At 43.8% G+C, this 13,906-nt stretch overlaps 1 protein-coding gene across 2 annotated transcripts in view; it reads right to left on the bottom strand.

The window, feature by feature from the left end:
• Positions 1–13,341, bottom strand: part of jcada (junctional cadherin 5 associated a) — a 168,045-nt gene extending 154,704 nt beyond the window's left edge. For both annotated transcript variants that reach the window (XM_068007284.1, XM_068007292.1), the window contains exon 1: positions 13,270–13,341. The gene's annotated coding sequence lies outside the window, so the exon portion shown is untranslated. The remainder of the gene's footprint in view (positions 1–13,269) is intronic.
• Positions 13,342–13,906: the final 565 nt, after the last annotated feature.

Genomic DNA, 13,906 nt, shown 5'->3' with positions numbered 1-13,906 from the left:
TGGTGGTGAGACTTCTTCTTGAACTGCTGCAGCCCATGTGCTGAAAGTACTCCCACAGTATTGTTAGGTAGGGAGATCCAGGATTTTGATCCGGTGACAATGAAGGAACATTGTTCATAGAATCATAGAATGGTTACAGCACAGAAGAAGGCCATTCGGCCCATCGAGCCCGTGCCGGCTCTTTGTAAGAGCAATCCAGTTTGTCCCATTCCCCCGTTCTTTCCCCGTAGCCCTGCAAATTTTTTCCCTTCAAGTATTTATCCAATTCCTTTTTGAGAGCCACTGTTCCCATTTGCTTTGACCACCCTTTCAGACAGCACATTCCAGATTATAACTACTCGCTGTGTAAAAAAGTTTTTCCTCATATTGCCTTTGGTTCTTTTGCCAATCACCTTAAATCTGTGTCCTCTGGTTCTCGACCCTTCCGCCAATGGGAACAGTTTCTCTTTATTTACTTTATCTAAACCCTTAATGATTTTGAACACTGCTATCAAATCTCCTCTAAACCTTCTCTGCTCTAAGGAGAACAACCCCAGCTTCTCCAGTCTATCCATGTAACTGAAGTCCCTCATCTCTGGAACCATTCTAGTAAATCTTTTCTGCACCCTCTCTAAGGCCTTCAAATCCCTCCTAAAGTCCGGTGCCCAGAATTGGACACAATACTCCAGTTGTGGCCGAACCAGTGTTTTATAAAGTTTCAACATAATTTATTTGCTTTTGTACTCTATGCCTCTATTTTGAAAGCCCATGCTATCTTCCTTCTGGAAAGTAGTATGGTGTGAGACTGCCTCCTCATAATTTGTTTTGCACAACTTCACGTGTACGTTACATTAACTGGTCTAATCTTCTGGATGTTATCAGTTGAAAACAAATCTTGGGCGATGTTTCCTTTGGAATTTGGAATAGGTGGAACTTTCTGAGACTCCACGTCACAGCCAGAGCCTCACATTAAGTGGACCACCTAATGGAAAATCATGGATGCACCGTTTACCTCCCTTTAATGTTAATGGGTGGGAAACCGTGTGCACAGCACCCATGTTTTCCGATAAGTCATCCACCATGTGCAAGGCCAGTGCCGCCGGGTCTCAGAAAGTTCCGTCCATTGGGGAAGAAATTTGTCTCGGGCGGTAGTGCACAACAAGCGGTGTATCATCGGCTGCTCGTTACACGTCCCGCTGCTTATTCAATTCCATTAACTTGAGTGGAATTGAATATTGGGCAAGGCGTATAGCAGGTGGCCAATGTGGTACCACCCGTTGTGCACTACTGCCCGAGACAAATTTCTATCCCATTGTCATAGAGTCATAGAGTCATAGAGTTATACAGCACGGATAGAGGCCCTTCGGCCCATCGTGTCCGCGCCGGCCATCAGCCCTGTCTACTCTAATCCCATATTCCAGCATTTGGTTCGTAGCCTTGTATGCTATGGCATTTCAAGTGCTCATCCAAATGCTTCTTGAATGTTGTGAGGGTTCCTGCCTCCACAACCCTTTCAGGCAGTGAGTTCCAGACTCCAACCACCCTCTGGGTGAAAAAGTTCTTTCTCAAATCCCCTCTAAACCTCCCGCCTTTTACCTTGAATCTATGTCCCCTTGTTATAGAACCCTCAACGAAGGGAAAAAGCTCCTTAGTATCCATCCTATCTGTGCCCCTCATAATTTTGTACACCTCAATCATGTCCCCCCTCAGCCTCCTCTGCTCCAAGGAAAACAAACCCAATCTTCCCAGTCTCTCTTCATAGCTGAAGCGCTCCAGCCCTGGTAACATCCTGGTGAATCTCCTCTGCACCCTCTCCAAAGCGATCACATCCTTCCTGTAGTGCGGCGACCAGAACTGCACACTGTGGCCTAACCAGTGTTTTATACAGCTCCATCATAACCTCCTTGCTCTTATATTCTATGCCTCGGCTAATAAAGGCAAGTATCCCATATGCCTTCTTTACCACCTTATCTACCTGTTCCGCCGCCTTCAGGGATCTGTGAACTTGCACACCAAGATCCCTCTGTCTTGCCTAGGGTCCTCCCATTCATTGTGTATTCCCTTGCCTTGTTAGTCCCTCCAAAGTGCATCACCTCGCACTTTTCCGGGTTAAATTCCATTTGCCACTGTTCCGCCCATCTGACCAACCCATCTATATCGTCCTGCAGACTGAGGCTATCCTCCTCGCTATTTACCACCCTACCAATCTTTGTATCATCAGCGAACTTACTGATCATACCTTTTACATTCATATCCAAGTCATTAATGTAGACCACAAACAGCAAGGGACCCAGCACCGATCCCTGTGGTACCCCACTGGCCACAGGCTTCCAGTCACAAAAACAACCTTCGACCATCACCCTCTGCCTTCTGCCACTAAGCCAGTTTTGTATCCAAAGTGCCAAGGCACCCTGGATTCCATGGGCTCGTACCTTCTTGACCAGTCTCCTGTGGGGGACTTTATCGAAGGCCTTACTGAAATCCATGTATACCACATCCACTGCGTTACCCTCATCCACACGCCTAGTCACCCCCTCAAAAAATTCAATCAAATTAGTCAGACATGATCTTCCCTTGACAAAGCCATGTTGACTATCCCTGATTAATCCCTAATTGTGTCTGAGTTGGTCTTTCCCCTCTGATACTGAACAGCCAAATAGAATAGCAGACCATTTATGCCTTCTATTTCACTTAGCTTTGCAAAAATATTTCAGGTTTAGTGCATTAAAATATTTATGTGAGGGCAAAAAGCACAGGAAATACCACTACACAACCAAGAAAGCTATACAGCTTAAGAATTTCCTGTAGAAATTTGTAGTGATCCCTCCATTGAAGGGCGTGTTTATACTACAACTTTAGTGTTGCTGTGAAGCGGGTTTCACTTTGCACTAAAGTTGTAATACAAATCTGGAGTCAGAGCCTGACCTGACTCCAGAGCAAAGCAGGGTGAGGTTCTCTGGAGGGGACAGTCTTACACACAGTAACTGCAGAGCCGTGTTAAATTGGGTTTAAAGAATGTTCAATGGTTCCTTGCACCTATCCGGAATTAATATTTATAGAATGTGCAGACTGCTGCCTGCATCCTCCAAACATTTAAATTTAACCAGTTGAAAGGGACCTCTGCACTTGGAGTTCCAGCCAGGCAGTAGTCAGGCAGTGTAAGTCCAATACTGTCTGGCTGGGACCCATATTACAGTGAACAGTCTCAGAATAGTAGCTGCCGTATAAATGCAGCATAATGGTCTATAGTCTTGTGAACTCTTACTGAAGGAAGACTCATGTTTAGCCCACAATGCCTCTTTAAAAAATAATTTTCTTCTTTGGTACTTCCGTGAAACGCAACCATATAACAAAGGATCATCAGTAATTCACGGTCGTAAAGGGAAAAACACATTGAGGAGTGTGATTTGTAACATTCGCCCAGGGTAACACTAAAACATTAATCTACTAATCATGCTTATTAGGTTTGTAGACAGTAGCTATTGAGGTCAGAACACACTGGTAGTATCAGGCGTTGCATTGAGGATAGGGAAAGGGAGTCAGTACAGCCCCTCCCCCTTCCTCCAGCCTCAGCCAAAGCACAGAGGGTTTGATGAAATTGTATATATCTGGTGTTTGACAAAAAGAATTACGGGAAATCCAAGTTGAGAGATGAATGGTTCTCTTCTAAGTGCAGAGCACGTATCAGCCATTACTTATGGCTGCTCTAGACTTACACTGAAGATCCATTTTATCCATTGGATTTTGGACCAGGGCTGCTTGCCACTCAGAACAGATCAGGGTATCATTCAAGAAATGTGACCCCCTATGTTCAATTACTGCCTGATTATTACTCAGCCTGCTATCCTGGGTATCCTACTATCATAAAACCATAGAAATAACACAAAAGAAGGTTGTTCCACCCATTGTACTTGTGCTGTAGTATCTCTTCAGCTGGAGCTATCAGCCTAGATTTTCCAATCGGTATTATTTTAGCTCTGGTGTTAACCCATTTACTTTAAATGTGTTTAAAAGTTGGCATTAAAATAGAATGCCCAAAACTGAACACAATATTGCAAAGGAGACCTGTCCACTGCTCTGCTGTGTAATTGCAGTTGCACTTTCTTGCTTTTGTATTCTAAAATTAGTCATTTTTGATCACTTTTGCGAGCTAGATTTTAATGATGTAGGTACTTGGACCCTAAATCCCTTTGTTCATCTCCGCCCTCCGGCACTTCCATGTTTATACTCCCATCTGCCATTCTTATATCCACAGTTTACTACCTCACACTTTGTTAATGGTAAACTGCCATCATTCTGACTACATCTTTTTGCAGTTTTTATGTCATTTATATATAGAATGAAAAGCTGCCGACCCAGCACCAATCCCTGGGGCTCGCACTTGTCACTGCTTGTCAATGCCTGGATGTCCTTATTTATCCAGCTCTCTGCCTCGTACCTCCCATACCATTTCCTATCCTAGTCCTGAGGCTACCTTCCATTTCATGCATTGCAATTTGAGCTAATGTTCTCTTGCGTGGAGTCTAGCAAGCTCCTGAATATTATAACGGCCGCGTTCAGTTCTGGGCACCGAACCTCAGGAAAGATATATTGGCTCTGGAAGGGGTGCAGTGCAGATTCACCAGAATGATATCGGGGCTTAAAGGGTTAAATTATGAGGACAGGTTGCATAAACTGGGCTTGTAGTCCCTTGAGTTTACAAGGTTGAGGGGTGATCTAATCCAGGTAATTAAAATGTTGAAAGGATTTGATAGTTTCTCCGTATCTACCCTATTTCCTCTGGGCATAATCTCAAAATTAGAGCTAGGCCACTCAGGAGGGAAATCAGGAAGCACTTTTTCACACAAAGGGTATTGGAAATCTGGAATTCACTCCCCCCAGAAGGCTGTGGATTCTGGGTCAATTGAAATTTTCAAGACTGAAATCGATAGATTTTCGTTAGGTAAGGGTATCAAGGGATATTGAACAAGGTGAGTAAATAGAATTAAGGTACAGATCAGCTGTGATCTAATTGAATGGCGGAACAGGCTCAAGTAGCTGAATGGCCTACTCCTGTTCCTATGTTCCTAACCCCAATTTCCTTGCCTATTTTGGATAATATCCATGGGTGGAAACCCTCTGCTCCTAGAGATTTGACCAGCTTCAATCACATGCTTTTATTCATTCGTTTTCCTGTTCATATTAATCCCAGAAAGTTTCTTCCCTTCATTAATTCTTTTTCTAATCCACAAAAATTACTTTATGACTTTTACCTCTCGACTGTCAAGTCACATTTTTGCTGGTGTTATTGGAGTCAAAGGGAGGTCCTTTAATTATAATGCTCCTAGCAGGTATCTGTGACACTAGGGGCACATTTAGGGTGCCGGCTGCCCCGACAGGCTGGACAATTAGCCACAATTGGACCCCACAACTGCCACTCCTGAGACTGGTACCCCTCACTCTTCTGGCCATAGTGACCACAGATTCCCTAACTGGTGTTTTCCAGGCCAGAGATGTGGGCACTCTCAGCATTGGGTGTCCCTATCCCTTGCCCCACCCCCATCTCCTGTATTGATGGCCTTGTTTGGGACAGTAGAGGCTCTGCTCCCAGCAAGGCCAAATGGGAACTTTGAATTTACTGCAGAAGTGCACCAGAAAGGCCTTGGTATTTGGCCCTCGGGTCTTTTCTTTCCTGTTTCCTTCCCTTTTTCTTCTGAAGACAATGGGGGTTAAATTCAATAACCCCCGAATCTGGGCACGGGGGTCGCGGTGCGCCATTAACCTGTGCCTGGTCGTTCCGATGCAGGCAGCACGTGAGATTCGTATTGCCTGGTCATTTACCTGATTCCAGCGTGAGCAGATAGGCCTAGCTGCGTTGTTCAGTGACTTCTCACCAGCAGGGAGGCCGATATTGCGTGAGTGGCTCGCACCTCTTAAAGGCAGCCTGCACCTCTTATGTGCAAAAAATAAGATACAGGTCCGCACGGAGTCTGAACGGAGATCAGGCATCGCACATGTAAAACACAGATGCAGGTCCCGTCCCTATGTTTACAAACTGATGAGTTATGCTAAGACATTGAATAAAGATTGTGCATTACTAAATCCCACACCCTCCAATCTGAGTTTGTACAAGGCCTACGAGAGTGTGTGCACCAAGATTCTCTGCTGATGCACTACAGGTCTTGGTGCAAGAGGTGGACAGATGGAGGGGCATCCTGTATCCGCAGGGGTGCAAGAGGTCCCAGATATATGCTCAAAAGGCAGTGGGAGGCAGTAGGGGACGAAGTCAATGCCAGATGCATAGCACCACGAACATGGATGCAGTGCAGGAAGAAGTTCAATGCTTTGACACGAGTGGTCAAGGTGAGTGGGGTCAAATGTCAAGTGGCATCTCCTACCAACTGCACCACTAGCCGCATCCACTGCTCCATGCATTACACCCCCCCCCTCACTCACATACCAACAGACTCTTTCAATCAGTACTCAACTCTTCCAAGCAGATGCTTCCCCTCACCCTCACACATTACCACTGTTGCAAGCCACACACCCACAACTCACACATACTGGCAGCTATTCAACCATGACAGGCACATCACCCAAACATCCTGCAGGACACTCACCAACACATGTCCCACTTTCTCACAGGAGAAGGTGACGTATAACAGAAGGCAGCAAGTGGCAGAGGCAATTAGCCCCTCGAGCTTGTTCTGCCATTCAATGAAATCATGGTTGATCTGTGACCTAACTCCATATACCTGCCTTAGTCCCATATCCATTAATACCCTAGATTAACAAAAATCTATCGATCTCAGATTTAAAATTCACAATTGAGCTAGCACCAACTGCTGTTTGCAGAAGAACGTTCCAAACTTCTACCACTCTTTGCGTGTTTCCTAACTTCACTCCTGCAAGTTCTGGCTCTAATTTTTAGGCTATGTCCCCTAGTCCTAGTATTCAAGTATAGGAAATGTCCAAAAACAGGTACAAATGCATCAGAAGCCCGAAGCAATAATCCAGCAACTAACCTGTAAATCCCTTTAAATAGCGCTGGTGGTGGGTCCTCCAAGTCGTCTAAGACATGTTTAGCTGTTCGTTGGCTGGAGCGTTGAGTGCCAAAATGGTATCTATCCCTTTAAATCAGCGTTGCACACTGATCTAATGCATATTCTCCTTAATTTGCGTGGTACCGGCGTTCGTTATCTGTGTGTGCACAAACGCCTTTACCAAGATGGCGTCTGGTGCACGTCACGCTAGATGCGTGTGCACACATTCCGGATGCCATTTTGGGGCTTTAGGAGGCCGCATAGTGCCTAAACAAATGGGCTCTACACGGCCGATTTGGTAGCCCAGTGACTCTGGGGTATGGTTCCATAAATGCTGGCTGCACTTCGATACCTCACCCACTAAGTTAACTAAATAGAAAATTACTCATTCAGGTTTTCAGTAGAACTGAGCATGCTCTGTTGATTAAGGAGATAATCTTCTGATTATTACAACAATTTGCATCTATTAAGTGCCTTTAACGTAGTTAAAACGTCTCAAGGTGCTTCACAGAAGCATTATCAGCAAAGTTTGACACCGAGCCATGTAAAGAAATATTAGGACAGGTGACCAAAAGCTTGGTCAAAGAGGTAGGTTTTAAAGAGGAGAGGTAGAGAGGCGGAGAGGCTTAGGGAGGAAATTCCAGAGTTTAGGACCTAGACAGCTGAAGGCATGGCCGCCAATGATGGAGCAAAGGAAATCGGGGATGTACAAGATGCCAGAATTGAAGGAGTGCAGAGATCTCGGAGGGTTGTAGGGCTGGAGGAGGTTACAGAGATACGGAGGGGCAAGGCCCTGAAGGGATTTGAACGCAAGGATGAGAATTTTAAAATTGAGGTGTTGCCAGACCGGGAGCCAATGTAGGTCAGCGAGCACAGGGTTGATGGGTGAACGGGACTTGGTGCAAGTTAGGGTGTGGGCAACAGAGTTTTGGATGAACTTAAGTTTACGGAGAGTGAAAGGTGGGTGGCCAGCTGGGAGAGCATTGGAATCGTCGAGTCTAGAGGTAACACAGGATGAGGGTTTCAGCAGCACATGGTAGGAAGAATAGAAAAGCAGAATATTTTTTAAAAGGTGAGAGGCTAAGAAATGTTGGTATTCAGAGGGATTTGGGTGTCCTTGTACATGAATCACAGAAAGTTAACATGCAGGTACAGCAAGCAATTAGGAACACAATTGGTATGTTAGCCTTTATTGCAAGGGGGTTGGAGTATAAGAGTAAGGAAGTCTTGTTGCAATTATATAGGGCTCTAGTGAGACCACACCTGGAGTACAGTGTACAGTTTTGGTCTCCTTATCTAAGGAAGGATATACTTGCCTTGGAGGGGATGCAACAAAGGTTCAATAGATTGATTCCTAGGATGCGAGGGTTGTCCAATGAGGAGAGATTGAGTAGAATGGGCTTATACTCTCTGGAGTTTAGAAGAATGAGAGGTGATCTCATTGAAACAAATAAAATTCTTAGAGGGCTTGACAGGGTAAATGCTGAGAGGTTGTTTCTCCTGGCTGGAGAGTCTAGAATTAGGGGTCATAGTCTCAGGATAAGGGGTCGGCCATTTAGGACCGAGATGGGGAAAAATTCCTTCATTCAGAGGGTTATGAATCTTTGGAATTCTCTACCCCAGAGGGCTGTGGATGCTCAGTCGTTGAGTATATTCACAACTGAGATCGATAGATTTTCAGACACTAAGGGAATCCAGGGATATGGGGATCGGGCAGGAATGTGGAGTTGAGGTAGAAGATCATCCATGATCTTATTGAATGGCAGAGCAGGCTCGAGGGACCGTATAGCCTACTCCTGCTCCTATTTCTTATGATCTTATGTTATGGAGAGGATATGGGGTCGGAAGCTCAGCTCAGGGTCACATAGGACTCCGAGGTTGCGAATGATTATGGATTGTCCACGAACAAAAAAATGTAATTGCTGACTTGGATACTGGATCAATAACATATTTCAGGATACTCTAAGAAACGATGTAAAAAATCACCAAGAATGCACGCTGTATTTGTAAGCAGTAGATCTCAGGGTTAGGAGTCAATGCCCATTAAGATTCAAATTAACCTTATACTGTTCAACTTATGTTCCTAATGCACACGTTCTGAAATCCGAATGCTATGATTAGATAGGGTGTCTCTGTGATAAATACAGAGTGTGGAGCTGACAGAATAGAACTGGAAGAGGAGGCACTGCACGGTACTGGGGAAGTGTGGGAGCTCTGGTCCTTATCAACACATTCCTCCTGTACTGTCGCCCAAAAGCAAGAATAGCACACATGAAACACATTATTAATGCAACTCAGACAGATTTAAACCAGGGACATATAACACTGCGGAAAATTTCCTGAAATTGACAGCAGATATGTGAATAATCCTACATTAAAACAGTGATTACACTTCAAAAGTACTTCATTGACTGTAAAGCACTTTGGACATCCTGAGGTTGTGAAAGGCGCTATATAAATGCAAGTTCTTTCTGCTTGTTCTTTTAATATGTCCCTCCAAAAAAGACATGCTTTTTTTTCCCATGTGGTTTCTGATATCACTTCCACACTGATGTTGAATGGCCTTTGTCACGGCAGGATTACAAATCCTCATTCAATTTCACCCACTTTAATAAACTTGATATCTTGAACAGCAGAAGTTGAGACTTGTACGCTATTAGGTGGCATTTTACAGCACTCTTCAAAAAAGAAATCAGCAACAGCTGCCACCTGCTGGATTTCTACTGCTGAAAACATGTAGTAATGAGACACAATTAGACACTATTCCATTTGTCAGCCTGCCTTAGGCAGTCCGGTCAAACCACATCCAGATCAGCTGCCTTGAAACGCTCCAGCCCTCCCCCCAAGGTCTCTCGAAAACTTCTGAGTCATTTAAAATTAATTTTCAATGTTATAAAATAATTTTACATGGGCTTGCAAGTTAATAAATGATCGAATCGTTCTGCACAGCTACTCATAGCAATTAGATTAGACATTTTTTAATAGATTGGTGATATTAGATTCAATTTTTTTCAAAGATCTATCAGGCTGTTGTCTAGTGTCTGGATCCAGGATGTTTTGCAGAGAATGTGAGATACTGAAATGACAGAAACTAAGCCAGACAAAATCCGAAGAGCGAGGAATCGTTTCCACCTGTTCCTAACACCTCTTCTGCCTGGGGAATGGTTCCACATGTGCCAGATGTTGGACAGAACCTCCTCCAAGAGATCACCCTTCACATGTAAGCCTAGAAGATGAGGGATAACAGACTTTCTTTTTAATTTGTTCTTGGGGTGTGGGTGACATTTATTGCCCACCCCTAGTTTCCATGATAAGGCGATGGTGGGCCTTCTCCTTGAACTGCTGCAGTCCTTGTGGTAATGGTGCTCCCACAATGGCATTGGCAAGATTGTCAGAATATTGACAACAGTGGTCTTAAGAGCTGAGAAAAGCCTTGTCCTCACCCAATATCCTCATACACTTTCCAGCAGGGTCACTGGACAGCAATCAGGAGTAGGAATACTAGCCTTTCCCCCTTCTTTAGTTTGGGAGAATCGAGGCCAAATGTAGCTGCCATTACCTGAGCTGATATCAGATTGGGAATCAAACCTGGCACCTTCCCGGTGGGTTTGGCTCCAGTTGCACACTGAGCAGTGCATTTACCTGCGAAACCACACTGTGATCATGCAGGAAGTGCTCGGTGGAGGGAGAGATACTTTGAGGGTGTATTACCGTCTCCCCAGAAGTATTGGCAGAGCTCTGGGAGCAGGATGCCTCCCTATCCTTTTAATCATGGAATGACGTGTGGGACAAGGATGCCTCGCTAATGCTTTAATTCAGACTTTAATTTTGAACAGAACAATGCGTGCACTGACTGTAGGGCAAGCTGATAAGTGTAGTAACTAATAACTTTCTCACGGCCAAATGAGCAGGGAAAAGCTGAGCACCAGCACACCCCAGATCGTCCTGAATAAAATAAAAATGCCGGTGAGCACAGAGGGCTCATTAGTTATATTTGCAATAAATAACGATTTGTGGGACTGGTGCAATTCATAAATGTAGCACGAATTAATCTATCGCAAATATAGTTATTGTCACAGGAAATTTAAGGAGCAAAGCTAAAAATTAAAATAAGTCACAGAGAACTTTTTAATATTCAATGCTTCTATAAAAGCTTATGTGTTATCAGATGATATTCAGGAACTTACTCTCACATATACTGGTCAGCAAAAAGAGAGATATAAAGGGATGATTTTGGTTTCTCTACCACTCCCTTTTCCAGCAGAAATGGGATGATAGCAATACCAAAATCACAAAAAATTCTTACCGTTGTTTCCCCTCCCAAGGCCTGTCCACTACTATTTTGAAACAGACCTTAAAATAGGCGGCCACGTTCCCTCTGGAAACAGGCCATTGTAGTCCTCCAAAATGCAGTGCCCCCGAAGTATCAGTCCTGACCATTGGCCCCAGGCAGAAAGAGGCCAAACCAGCATCCCTTAAAGGGATTGCTGGAGGCTGCAAGGAAAAAGGTAAAATAATGTTGTGGGGAAGATTTTTCCCTAAAAATCCTCCCAAATGTTGACCAGGCCCTCCCCCTTTAATAGCATTCTCCTGGCTCGACTCTGTGGATGGGATTCCCCACTTCCCCCCTCCCAAACGGCGAGCTGCCTATCAACACTTGGAATACGCTGGCAACTTACATTCTCGTTGCGAATGAGGGATGACCATGAAAACGGTTCAGGTCTCTGGCGAGCTATATCCAGAGGGCATTGGGATTGCTATGCCCACCCCTCCACTTCAAAAACGCCCCCATAATTGCTCATTTCATATTGGACTTTTTCAATAATGGATACAAAGACGGTCTGAGGAATTATACAGTGAAACGTGGAATAGAATACAAGCTGGACTTGTAAGTATCGGACCTCAGGCTTAGAATTCTATCTCCATTAGGAGTTCACCTTGTTACGATCAATTGTACCCACAATGCACATATTCTGTTCCCTGACTGCTTACATAGATCGAATTTTAATTGTCTTGCTGCAGTGAAGGACCTGACCTGCTCTCGTATGCACCAGTGACAGCTTTAGCTTTAAATACAAGGCCAGATGTTATCAAACTTCAAACATCTTTTTAAAAAGTGTTGACAAATGTTGCTAGCACCCCCCAATGGCTCAGTGGGTGGATGCATCAGCAAGTATACTATACTGCAGGAAGTTCCTAGGTCCAATCCCTGGCCTATGCTGAGCCAATCTTCATCTTTGGTGGGCTGTGGAAGCACTGAATTTGGGCCGGCAGTGAGCGGGGTGGGAGGAACCAGTCAGGTTTCTGCTCCTGGTCTCTATTCAGTGACCCCTGCTAGAAAATGGTTGTCAGGTAAGGATAAACTTGGCTCACTTGAGATGCCTTCATGGTTGAATAAGCTGTCCAGGCTCACAACATAAAGAACGGCCATTTGGGCAAGGCTGTTGGCTCCAGTGGAATCATACCCCAGAATAGTTGGAACGGGGAGCGAGGAAATGTTGTAAGAACAATGACTATCATTTCATGAGCATATTTTACTACACTTGTAACGGCACTTGGATTCTGTAGAAAATATCACCAACAAACACAATGTGATTCAGTAGAGCAGCTCGGGTATGAAAATATTTGCCTGAAATAAATGGCCCAATAGCAGTAAAATGCTGCTAATTTATTTCTGAAATGAAACTATGGCTGAATAATTTGCCAAGTGATTATAAATCATTTTATAGTGCATTTTAACTGTTAAATACATTTGTAGCGATTCCATTAAACAAACAAAGAAATCAGCACTTGTCCCACCTAATAAAGAAATAAATGAATCTACGCTATAAACCCATAGTCCCAATTAGTTTGGGTAGGTCATTTCCTGCACATATTTAGCAAAGAAGCACAGATGCTCATTTGCCTCCACGTCCAAGTTTTGCAACTTTAGCTATTCCCAAAACTGGACCAAAAATCAGAGAAAATACATGAATTACAGTGTCTCATCTCAAACCACTTAAACACTTTAAATGTTACAATGCTGACTATTAATGGGACTATTCAAGGGATCCTGATGAAATGAGCTTTCAGTGCCTTCATAACACAATATAACGTACAATAAATTATAGATGATACAAGACATGTTGCTGTCCCTCAGTAAGCTGTATTCCTTGCTTAGAGACAGTGAGGAAACAGCAAACCCTTGTAAAGTTATGAAGTCACTTTGTAAGCAGCATGTTTGGATTTGTTGCCTAAATCAGGAAGCACGACATAAAGATAAACTTACCTGAGGTGAAAGAGTTGCTCTTTACTCTGCCATTGCAACTGCTGTTACACATTGAAGTGCCCCAACTGAATAAAAACACAGTCTGGAAAAATACACTGCTAGTCTCTTCTCAAAAAGTGCACACCCCTTCTTCCTGCAGCTGTTTCCTAAACAAAACACTGCTATTGTTCTGTTATCTGCACCACAAACACGCCCTTCTCTAAAGATCTCTGTGTGCAAAGGCTGTATCAGCCCGGCAGTAACACACTACTGCAATGGTTGTCACATGCTTGGTGCAATCTTACTTGTCATGCTCCACATTGGCTAAAAAAAACTAATTCTTCAAATCGGCTTGTGATAGAAGTCGGATTAGTTAGAGCATTGATTTCATACAGCATTTGTGTTGATCAATGCAACTTTGTATTTTAAAGGCTGTTGGGTAATAAGTGTTGCATGAAGTAATTATACTACAGATGTAGTGGTTAAGGATGATTGTTGAATTGAAGTCATAACCCAGATTCATGAAATGAATTGGGCCTTGTTAAATTCATTTATAAATATTCCCATTCTTCAAGTCTGTTCCTGGTTAGTTTGTCCCCTTAAGACAATGTAATGTGAACATAAAAAAGTATGGGATTATAAACGGCCATACGCCATC

Source organism: Heptranchias perlo, chromosome 2 (assembly GCF_035084215.1).
Source record: "Heptranchias perlo isolate sHepPer1 chromosome 2, sHepPer1.hap1, whole genome shotgun sequence".
NCBI classification, from domain to species: Eukaryota; Metazoa; Chordata; class Chondrichthyes; order Hexanchiformes; family Hexanchidae; genus Heptranchias; species Heptranchias perlo.
The sequence above is the reverse complement of the archived record's forward strand: the minus strand, read 5'-3'. Positions and strand labels throughout refer to the sequence as shown.